Genomic DNA, 11,541 nt, shown 5'->3' with positions numbered 1-11,541 from the left:
GTCATGAAGACTATTAATCATCTTCCCATGGCTCTAACAAGCCACATGGATGTTTCTCTTTCTTCTCACTGTTTTTGTAGACTTACTTTGTTTTATTTTTTGTATTCTTCTTTCCCTGGTAGAGCTCACAAAGTCTCTGCTCACAAGAGTGGAAGTGACATCCAAAGCCAGTCAAGCCCCTTATTCTGTCATCATACGTGCACTGCCCTGCTTGACATTTCCATTTAAATGCCTAGCAGGTACCTCAAAAACCTATATCTGCAACTAAGCTTTTAATGGCCAGCTCTCGCCCACAGTCACTTCCTCCACAGCTTTTCTAGTCTCAGTGAATGTCACTGCCATTCCTATTACCTGGTCACTAAGGCCAGAAACCTTGGAGTCACCCACTAAAGTTCAAGCTTCTCATGGCCCTGCACCCTGCCTGTAATATGGGACTGACTACTCTCCGAACTATCCCTCCATCTCTCCATAATACCTGCTAGCACTGAAGTCTATTCCAGCTTCATTTTACCCATTGACTGCTGACTCTCAGAACTAGTCTGCCTGTCTTAGCTTTTGATATCCATGTTAATAGGTTTTCCCTTATCTTTCATTTCTAAGAAGCAAAGTGTTCTCAACATGATTTTCTTATGTTATTCAATTTTCATAGTTTTTAACTCCAAATTATTGAAATACAATACTGAATACAATCTATAAGAAAAAGGTATTTTGATGTTTTTAAATGTGTGAATATGAAAAAGTAGATTTTCATAAGTGGAAAGATAGCCTTTGTTACTTTTATGTTACCATATTAAGCTTGTAACTTTAAAATCCAGCTTTGCTTAAAAGTAGATCACTTGAGAAATCTTATTTTATTCCTAAATTTTGCCTGAAATAGAAGTTTCACAATCACTTGTTATTTGAATATTATAGAATAATTCCTATATTTAACAGATATAATCTTTGTAAAGCATTTAGTACCCCTTACATACATAATTAATCAAGTTCCTTTAGACATTCAAATCACAATCACTCAACATACCTGACTTTCTCAAATATGTTAGAACACAAAAAGACAGACATAAAACTTGAAAAATAATTGTCTTACAACTTCTTTCTTATAAATATTTCAGACTTGTACTTTAATCAATCAAATTTTATAGCATATTTCCAAAATCTTAATTTAAAAAGAAATTTGAGTGAAGTGGCAGTTTAATGCAACCAGCTCTTTCTCGATTCTCCCTGGTGGAGTGAAGTCTGACAGCAGGAGAAATGAGGGCTGTTTATGACTAAATCTCAGTCAGTCTCTCTCTCTCTCTCTCTCTCTCTCTCTCTCTCTCTCTCTCTCTCTCTCTCTCTCTCTCTCTCCCCCACAGGGTTTCTCTGTATTGCTTTGGAGCCTGTCCTAAAACTTGCTCTGTAGACCAGGCTGACCTCAAACTCACAGGCCATTGGCTTGGGCAGTCAGCTAAAGTAAATCCAGTCACTAAGAAGAAGTACATAATCTTGGGTGGAAACCAGAATAGAAATGAATGAGACATGGAAATTATGTAAAAGAGCCTAGTAATAAATAAGAGATCCACACCTCTAACAAAAGCAGTGAGACTAAGAGGAGCGGAAACTGTGAGAACTATGATGGTTTAAATGAAGATGGTTCCTATAGGCTCATATATTTGCATGCTTATTCCCTAGTTGATAAACTGTTTGAAAAGGATTAGAAAGTGTGGAAACAACCTAGATGTCCCTCACCAGAAGAATGGATAAAGAAAATGTGGTACATTTACACAATCGAGTATTACTCATCTGTTAAAAAAAAATGGCATCATGACATTTGCAGAAAAATAGATGGATCTAGGAAAAAATCATCCTGAATGAGGTAACCCAGATCCAGAAAGATAAATATAATATTATGCACTTATATGTGTAATTGCTCATTAAATGAATGATATTCAAGCTGCAATCCATAGACCTGGAGAGATTAGGTATAGAGGAAGGGATTAGGGGAGACACATTAGATTTCCCTGAGAGAGAGAAATAAAATAGATTTTATAGGTGGACTGGGGGCAGGTTGGGACAGGAATGTTCCCATCACCTGTGGAAGAAAGGGGGAGATAGGGTTGAGGAAGAGAATGAGAGGAGAGATAGCTGTGATTGAGGGACATTGCAGGGATGATATGGAAACCTAGTGAAGTGGAAACTTCCTAAAATACATAAAGGTGATCCAAATGAGAGATATGGAGCCCCAACTGGCCATCTCTTGTCACCAAATAAGGCTTCAAGTACCAGGACCAGGTTGTACTCAATTGAGTTGTTGCCCAAAGGGGTCCCATGGAAATCTACAAACAACCAAGGCTGTTGCTAAGACAATGGCTTCTCCCTACAAAATGACTTCAGAGCCCCGACTGCCAAGGACAGCATCCATATAACACATGGAACACAAAGAAGTCAAGCTGGCGCCTCTATGGAACCCTCACCCCTCCATTCCAGTACCTTTGGTGTGCGAAGGCACTCTGCAAGCTACCAAAAGAGAAACATAAACACCAACCCAGCCAGAAAACCTTTGACCTACAATCTGTCCTGATTGAAAGGCATGCTGGGGCAACGGTGACACAAAACTTGTAAGAATAATCAAGCAATATCTAATTTAACTTAAGTCCTATTTCATGAGATGGAACCCATATGCAACACCAAGAACCAAGAGACCAGAGACCTAGGGTAAAACTAAACACTACCAGTCTTAAAAAAATCAATAAAATGACTCCTAATGATATTCATATAGACCAGTGCCTTCCAGTCATCAACAGAGAAGCTTCCTGCTACTGTGAATGGGAGCAAATGCAGAGACCCACAGCCAGACACTATCCAGATAAAGTCCTTGAAACCTGCAGTTCTAAATGGTATGTCTCCATCAAATCCTTCCCTTCAAAGTTCAGAGAACCCTGAGGAAGAGAAGGGAGGAGAAAAAGTCCTTGAAACCTGCAGTTCTAAATGGTATGTCTCCATCAAATCCTTCCCTTCAAAGTTCAGAAAACCCTGAGGAAGAGAAGGGAGGAGAGAAAGTCCTTGAAACCTGCAGCTCTAAATGGTATGTCTCCATCAAATCCTTCCCTTCAAAGTTCAGAGAACCCTGAGGAAGAGAAGGGAGGAGAGAAAGTCCTTGAAACCTGCAGTTCTAAATGGTATGTCTCCATCAAATCCTTCCCTTCAAAGTTCAGAGAAACCTGAGGAAGAGAAGGGAGGAGAGAAAGTCCTTGAAACCTGCAGTTCTAAATGGTATGTCTCCATCAAATCCTTCCCTTCAAAGTTCAGAGAACCCTGAGGAAGAGAAGGGAGGAGAGGTAAGAGCGAGAAGGGATGGAGGACAAGACACTCTGAATGACTGAAAAGATCCATATGAATTCACAGAGACTATAACAGCGAGAATAGGACCTATGAAGGTCTGCGCCAGGTCCCATGTGTATATGGTATAGTTTTCAGCTCAGTATTTTATGGGACACCTGAATGTGTGAACAAATGGGTCTCTGATTTTTGTGTCTTCTTAGGGCTCTTTTCATTCTTTTGGATTGCCTTGTCCAATTTTGATGTGATGGTTGTTATTTTATTTTGTTATGCTTAGTTGTCATCTTTTAGAAGCCTGTTCTTTTCTAATGAGTGATAGAAAGGAAGTGGATGGGAGAGAAGGTGGGGACGAAGTGAGGGGAGTAGAGTGATGGGAAATTTTAATCCTAATCAAGATACATTGTATGACAAAATAATCTGTTTTTTAAAAAAGGCAAAAATAAAACCAGAAGTGTGAAACATCAATTTTAATAGCTATTTGTACACAGAAATAACTTCCTGGGTGTTACAAAAGGAAGTAAGATGGCAGTGCTTTAGTTTAACATTATAGAAAAAAAAACATGCAGAAGGATTGCCTGGCTCCCAGAGAGTGCTAAAGGGCAGAGAGCTAATTCCAAGAGCTGATAGTGAACTTAAAACACGAAGAAAGACAGGTATTCTAGTATACAGTAAGAGATACCCAGTCAATTTTAAATTCAACCAAGCCTAATCCAGGACTAATTAGAATCTAGATCTCAAAGGTTAAATACATAGAGGAGTCTCAAAGCAGCAAGAGAGAAGAAACAGATAACATTTAAGGCTGTCTGGGTTCACTTGACAGAAACCCTCAGCAGGAGCTTCATACACTGGAGAAAGTAACCAGAAATGTTCACAGTAGCAAAGGAATTTAAATACAAAAGACTGCAGCCAGGAAACTCTGCCCAGAAAAGCTGTGCTTCAGAAATGAATGTTAGGAAAGTGCACTCCCAGACTCCCAGACAGAGGGTCACACCGGAGTTCAATGTCCACCCTGATAGATGACAGAAAGGATAAAACAACTAGATAATGGTGTTCAGAGGTATGATATTTGGGAGGTGGTTAGGATGAGATATGCTCATTACATGCAGCACCCATAATTCAACAGCATGTACTACATAAAAAGCCAGAGATCAGATGAAAGCCTACACTCCCTGCCTTCTGCTACATAATGTTCACCACCACCTCAGGACACTGCCAGCAAGGTTATCACCACATGTGACCACTTGGCTCAGATCAGAACCATGAAACAGCAATTCTTTACTTCACAGAGTTCATCAGTCCATCAGTTATTTTATTATAGTAACTAAAAATGGACTAATACAGTTGGCTTTTCTAGGCAAAGAGCCTTACTAGTCTTCATATACTAAGGGTTTTTATAATAGATAGGTGCTAAAGTTTAATGATTTTTGCGGAGCAATTGTGACGAACCTATGTTTGATTGTTTGTTTTAGTTCAATAAATGTAAGTTGTACTGATGGATTTCTTGTATCAACACATCCTAGCCCCTGTAGGATGAGCATTACTTAATTTGATGGGCTACCTTTTTAATGCACCACGAAATTTAGTTAGAGAACATTTCAGTTAAGATTTTTGAAACTGGAGCAGCTTCGGAGGTCCCGTGGATTTGTGTCTTGCTTCAACAGTGTTTGGACGGAACAGACCCGGGGACCCCCTTAGCTTCCAGCCGCTTCTCAGCCGCAGCCTTTGGGACCTTCTCCTCGCTGCCCTTGGCTCCTAGGACCAGTCAGCGGTTAACTCCACACAGTGGATCAGCCATGGCCTCCCAGATCCGTCAAAATCACTCCACTGAAGTGGAAGCTGCCGTGAACCGCCTGGTCAACCTGCACCTGTAGGCTTCACTACCTCTCTCTGGGCTACTATTTTGATCGGGATGACATGGCTCTGGAGCGTGTGGGCCACTTCTTCCGCGAAGTGGCCGAGGAGAAGCGCGAGGGCGCCGAGCGTCAACTCAAGTTTCTGCACACTCTTCCAGAATGTGCAGAAACCTCTCAAGATGAGTGGGGTAAAACCCAGGAAGCCATAAAGCTGCCTTGGCCCTGGAGAAGAACCTGAACCAGGCCCTCTTGGATCTTCATTCCCTGGGTTCTGGTCGCACAGATCCTCATCTCTGTGACTTCCTGGAAAGCCACTTCCTGGATAAGAAGGCGAAGCTCCTAAAGAAGATGGGCAACCACCTGACCAACATCCACAGGCTGGACGGCCCCCAGCCAGCGCAGACTGGCATGGCCCAGCCGACTCTGGACGAGTATCTCTTTGAGCAGCTCACTCTCAAGCATGATTAGGAGGCCTCACCTTCCAAGGGGCTCCCTCTGCTCTCCACCAGCCAACCTCAGGACCTTCACCCGAACCTCTCAAGCCACTAGCCAGCTTTGTAACCGCCCTGGAGCCCCTCCCAGGTCTTGGACCAAGTGAAAATAAACCTTTTTGAAACAGAAAAAAGAACATTTTTGAAACTATATCTTCATAAAAGTCAACCTGAAAGTAAACCAGGTTGCTCTATATTACACTTAGACATTATATGTCATTGGGTACATCTTGATTTTCATGTTTCTAAGATTTTTCTAATTACCTCAATGGTTTTGAGAAATACTGACTAAATACTTTATTATTTGCTTATTAACAACATAAGTAATTAGAGAAAAGGAACACAAATACTGTTTGGGCTTCAATTAAAGGTCGCATAAGCCTTAGTCCTTCCAGAAGAACACACAATACATATTTAATGGGTGTGTATATGTAGAACTATCACAATAAATGCCAGTCATTTCCATCACCCCCAAGTTTCCTAACTCCCACCTTTCCTTCCTTCTTTGCTTATTATTTATTTATTTTTCTTTTATTCTCTCATATATTACTCTAGACCACAGTTTCCCCTTCTTCTACTCTTCCCTGTCCTCTCTTCCTCTTCTGCTCTCCCCAAGATTCACTCTTCTTCCTGTGTCCCTTCAAAAAAGAGCAAGCCTCCCAGGGATTCAACTTAATCTATTGTAATAAGTTACCATAAGAATATATACAAATCCTTATATCAAGGCTTCTTTCTTCCTTTATATTTGTCAGATGAAATGTATACACAAAGCACAAAATTGAAATTAAAATTTGTGAATGATAGAAATGGAAACAATATATATATGCATATATATATATATATTAGTTTCTAAATCCCTCTTTGTGCATGTGTTCATGTACATGTATATGTGGAGGTCAGAAATTGATGTTGAATGTTTTTCTGAGTGATGCTCTACCTTATTGCTCAAGACATGGTCTCTTATTGAATCCTGAGTGCATCATTTCAGCCAGACTAGTTGGACAGCAGGCTCTGGAGACCCTCATATCTCTGATTCACTGGTGCCGAGATTACAAATTCCAATCAAAATACATTGTGTGAAAACAGATATAAGAGACATGTTATTCCATTAAAGATTAACTAACATTCTACTATCAAAAGGGTTTTTATTTTTCATCTTAGAAACAGTCTTATTTTACATATCAATTCCCCCATTCTCTCACCCTCCCATCCTCCCATGCCCTCCACCAATCCCCCCAACCCACTCCCCACCCATTCTCCAAGGATAGTGAGGCCTTCCACGGGTGATCATTAAAGTCTGTCACATCATTTGGAGGAGGACCTAGGCCCTCTTCCATGTATCTGTGCTACAATAGTATCACTCCATAGGGAATGGGATCCCAAAGTTCATTTGTGCACTAGGGATAAACCCACAGCTAAGCACTGAGCCATACTCCTGAAATCCGGTTGAAGAGAGGGAGGAGGGATGAGCAAAGGAGCCAAGACCATGCTGGAGAAACCCACAGAAACAGTTGACCTGACCTAGTGAGAAGCCAGAGACCCCAATCATAAAGCTGGGGAACCAGCATTGAATCTAACCAAGCCTTCTGAATGTGGGGGCCTGGGAAGTCTATGGGAGCTCTAACTGTGTAGCCAGTGTTTATCAAAGTTTTTAATATTTTTTTTGTTTTGGTTTTGTTTTTTGAGACAGAGTTTCTCTGTGTAGCTGTCCTGGAACTCACTACAAAGACCAGACTGAACCTTGAACTCAGAAAACTGCCTGCCTCTGTCTCCCAGGTGGTAGGATTAAAGGTATGTATGCAACACCAATGCCTGGATGAAAATGAATAATCTTAAATGCAGTAATTGAAAATGATAAACCAGGACTTCGTGGATCAAAGACCTCAACATAAATCCAGCCACACTGAACCTCATAGAAGAGAAAGTGGGTGGTACCCTTGAACGAATTGGTACAGGAGACAGCTTCCTGAACATAACACCAGTAGCACAGACAGTGAGATCAACAATTAATAAATGGGACCTACTGAAACTGAGAAGCTTCTGTAAGGCAAAGGACACAGTCAGCAAGACAAAAAGGCAGCCCACAGAATGGGAAAAAATATTCACTAATCCCACATCTGACAGAGGGTTGATCTCCAAAATTTACAAAGAACTCAAGAAGCAAGTCTCCAAAACAGAAAAGGACCCAATTAAAAAGTGGGCTGCAGAACTAAATAGAGAGTTTTCAATAGAGGAGTCTAAAATGGCTGAGAGGCACTTGAGAAAGTGCTCAACATCCTTAGCCATCCGGGAAATGCAAATCAAAACAACTCTGAGATACCATCTCACTCCTGTCAGAATGGCTAAAATCAAAAACACCAATGACAATTTATGCTGGAGAGGATGTGGTGAAAGGGGGACACGCCTCCATTGCTGGTGGGAGTGCCAACTGGTTCAGCCACTTTGGAAAGCAGTATGGAGATTCCTCAGAAAAATGAGAATAAACCTACCACAAGACCCAGCAACTCCACTCTTAGGCATATATACAAAAGATGCCCATTCATACAACAAAGATGTCTGTTCCACTATGTTCATAGCAGCTTTATTTGTAATAGCCAGAACTTGGAAGCAACCTAGATGTCCCTCACCCGAAGAGTGGATAGAGAAAATGTGGTACATCTACACAATGGAGTACTATTCAGCAGAAAAACATAATGGAATCATGAGATTCGCAGGCAAATGGATGACACTAGAAGAAACCATCCTGAGTGAGGTAACCCAGTCACAAAAAGAGAAACATGGCATGTACTCTCTCATATATGGATTTTAGACATAGATCTGGGGAGTGCCAGCCTACAATCCTATGGCCAGAGAGTCTGGGAAACAGAAACTACATTTAGTGGCTGGTTAAGTACTGAGCTGAACTCAAGAAAGCCAGTATCAGAGAGGGAGGACTGATGATCAAAGGGATTAAGACTGGGCTGGTTTAACCCCCAGAAACAGCTGACCAGACAAAGGTTAACTCTTGAATCCCAGGCATCAGCCTGGGAATCCAGCATGGGACTGATCAAGACCCCCTGAATCTGGGTGTCAGTGAGGAGGCCTAGGGAATCTATTGAGCCTTGGGCAGCAGATCAGTACCCATCCCAAGTATACACACGGACTTTGGACTCCCATAGAACAATGTGAGGTGCACTCTCACCCTGAACTCTTGGGGAAGGGTCTAGGCCCTGCCCTATATGAAATGACAGACTATGGACACCCCCATGGAGGGCCTCACCCTCCCTGGGGGAATGAGGGGATAACGGGGGGGGGGGGAGGGCACGGGAGGAGGGGAGGGAAAAGGAGAGGGACCTGGAACTGACTTGTGAAGCAACCTTGTTTCTTATCTAAATTTTAAAAAAAGAATTAAAAAAATCATAAAAAAAGAAAATGATAAACCAATGTAATAAAATATTAGAAATAAAATAATGCAAAGAAGGAGATTTTTAGAGGCTGAGAAGTTAGGTTATATCCCTTCTCTATACTGTCCTGCCATCCCCTGAACTCACTTGACATTTTCTGTTCAGTTTTCCCCCTTTAACCATTATGTTCTATCTCCTATTTCTTGAAAAGAGATAGGTTGATTACACTTTGGAGCAGGTCTTACTCTCTTGAGTATTTAGGCAATACAAACTGGACTTGATTGGGAGAAAGCAGAAGCATGAAAGTTGGGTGGGTAGGTGATTGTAGAAAGAATACATACAGAACAGTTGGGAGAGGAGATATGAAATTTTCTAATAATTAATTACAATATTATTCTAAAAAACATTGGAGTTGGAGCAGAAAATAAGCTGACATTCTGATTGGAGAAGAAAATAAGCTGACCATGTAAAAATCACAGTAAAAATTGTGTCTTTGATGTCCATTCTGAAGCTAACATGACTATTTCTCTTCCAACCTAACTCCTTATTTTCTTCATGTAAAATTCATTGGGAAAAGCATAGTCAATGAATCATTTATTATATGAATGGAATTGTGCCGCACTATAACCTGTAGCTGAATATAGATGTAATGTTATCACTGATACAAGTGTACAATTTCTAAGTGTGTAAAAGACAATAAATCTGAGGGGGAGAAAAATCGTAACACTAGATGGTATACAATAAATCTCATTTCATTTGCACATAGCAAATGATCATGACAGTAAATGACCCCTTTCCTCAATTCTATCCCTAAAGTTTTGTAGCAGGAGAGGGGGCAAGTCAATTAGTATTCTTATCATTTAAATGGTGATTTATGGCCTATTAAAATATCCATGAAGGATAATTGTGCTTTGATAGTTGTTTCTGAATGAGACAACCAAATTATAAATGATGCTGGCCCGCTGTGTGCTCTTCAAATATGTTTAGGCTACAAATGTTATTTGCCTAGAGTAACATACAAGGCTTAGTGTGAACATAGTGATTTCTCCAACAAAACACATAGTAGCTAGAAATTTAAACAAATATTTATTATGTAGTGTTATGAAGATTAGTGTCCTTCCATTACTTTTCCTGAGTTACAAGCTTGTGTCTTACCTGCTATTATCTTGGGATATGTGTGTATGTATATATGATACATTCCATACATGATAAATATTTGCAATTGTAATTTTATGCTTTTTTTAATGTGTCTTGAGTATCCCATCTCGGATCTCTTTTGTGAATGTGCACACATGCATGTGCCTGTGAAATAAAAGCCAAAAGTCAGGTGTCTTCCCTGATCCTTCTCCAGTTTTGGGTTTTTTGTTTGTTTGTTTGGTTGGTTGGTTGGTTGGTTTTTCGAGACAGGGTTTCTCTGTATTGTTTTTGAGGCTGTCCTGGAACTTACTCTGTAGACCAAGCTGGCCTCGAACTCATAGGCCTCCGCCTGCCTCTGCCTCAGGAGTGCTGGGATTAAAGGTGTACTCCACCAATGCCCCGCCCTTCTCCGGTTTTTGAGAGAGGATCTTTCACAGAGCCCAAAGATCACCCATTTGGCGAGGCTGCTTGAGATTGATGAGGTTTAGATTGACCTCTTCTCCCCCAGAGCTAGGATTACACAGTGCTGTGCAATGTCCTGAACTTCCTACCTCAAGTCCTCATGCTTGAGTAACAGGCACTTTACCTGCTGAGCTGTCTCCCCTGCCCCTGACACTGAATTTTCAAAGAAGAGGGAATGGCATTTGCCTATAGATACCAGAAAGGCTTCTGAAAATCACAACTCGGGCAACATTTTTATTTAAGCAAAGACTGCTTGGCATTCAACCTACATGATTAAGTAGTGTCTAGGAATAAATTCAGTGGGAAGACAAGAGGAAATACCACAGGATCCAGGAGCAGAGTGCTACAACATGGAACAGGCTGCTGTGCTTCAACAGGGAAGTAGTTCACGGGAGAGTAAAGGATAAGAGAACTCAGAGCAAGAGCTGAGCCCAGGGGAGCAGCGTGGGCTGTGCTGGTGCAAGAAGAAAAATAAAACACCTGTGTCATACTTATCTCCTTAGAAAGGCCAACTGATTTGTGAAGAGCATAGTTCTTTTTTTTTTAAGCAGTCAAGACAGGAAGCTATATTTTGTTCTAATTTTTGTTTGGTTTTCTCTTTTTTTAATGTGTTTGTTCCTTGATAATTTCAGATAGTAATTTTTTTATTAATTTATTTTTTACATTCCAATCCCAGTTCCTCCCCTCCTTTCTTCCCACTCCTCTACTTCCATGATCCAAAAAAATGATTAATAAAGACCTTAATTTCCATGGGCACACTAAAACAAAAAGTATAATGTTTTGGTTCCTATAATCTGTGTACCATTGGTTAAAAATATGCATATGTATTGTCATTGGACATGAAAGATTAAATGTAGTTATCACAAATTACAGTGATTCCCCAATGCTGCCAGGGCA

General features: G+C 40.7%; 1 pseudogene; it reads left to right on the top strand.

The window, feature by feature from the left end:
- The first annotated feature begins 5,111 nt into the window (after window positions 1-5,111).
- Window positions 5,112-5,639, top strand: LOC101840811 (annotated as a pseudogene).
- Window positions 5,640-11,541: the final 5,902 nt, after the last annotated feature.

This window comes from Mesocricetus auratus, unplaced genomic scaffold (assembly GCF_017639785.1).
Source record: "Mesocricetus auratus isolate SY011 unplaced genomic scaffold, BCM_Maur_2.0 Super-Scaffold_100691, whole genome shotgun sequence".
In the NCBI taxonomy this organism is placed as follows: Eukaryota; Metazoa; Chordata; class Mammalia; order Rodentia; family Cricetidae; genus Mesocricetus; species Mesocricetus auratus.
The sequence above is the reverse complement of the archived record's forward strand: the minus strand, read 5'-3'. Positions and strand labels throughout refer to the sequence as shown.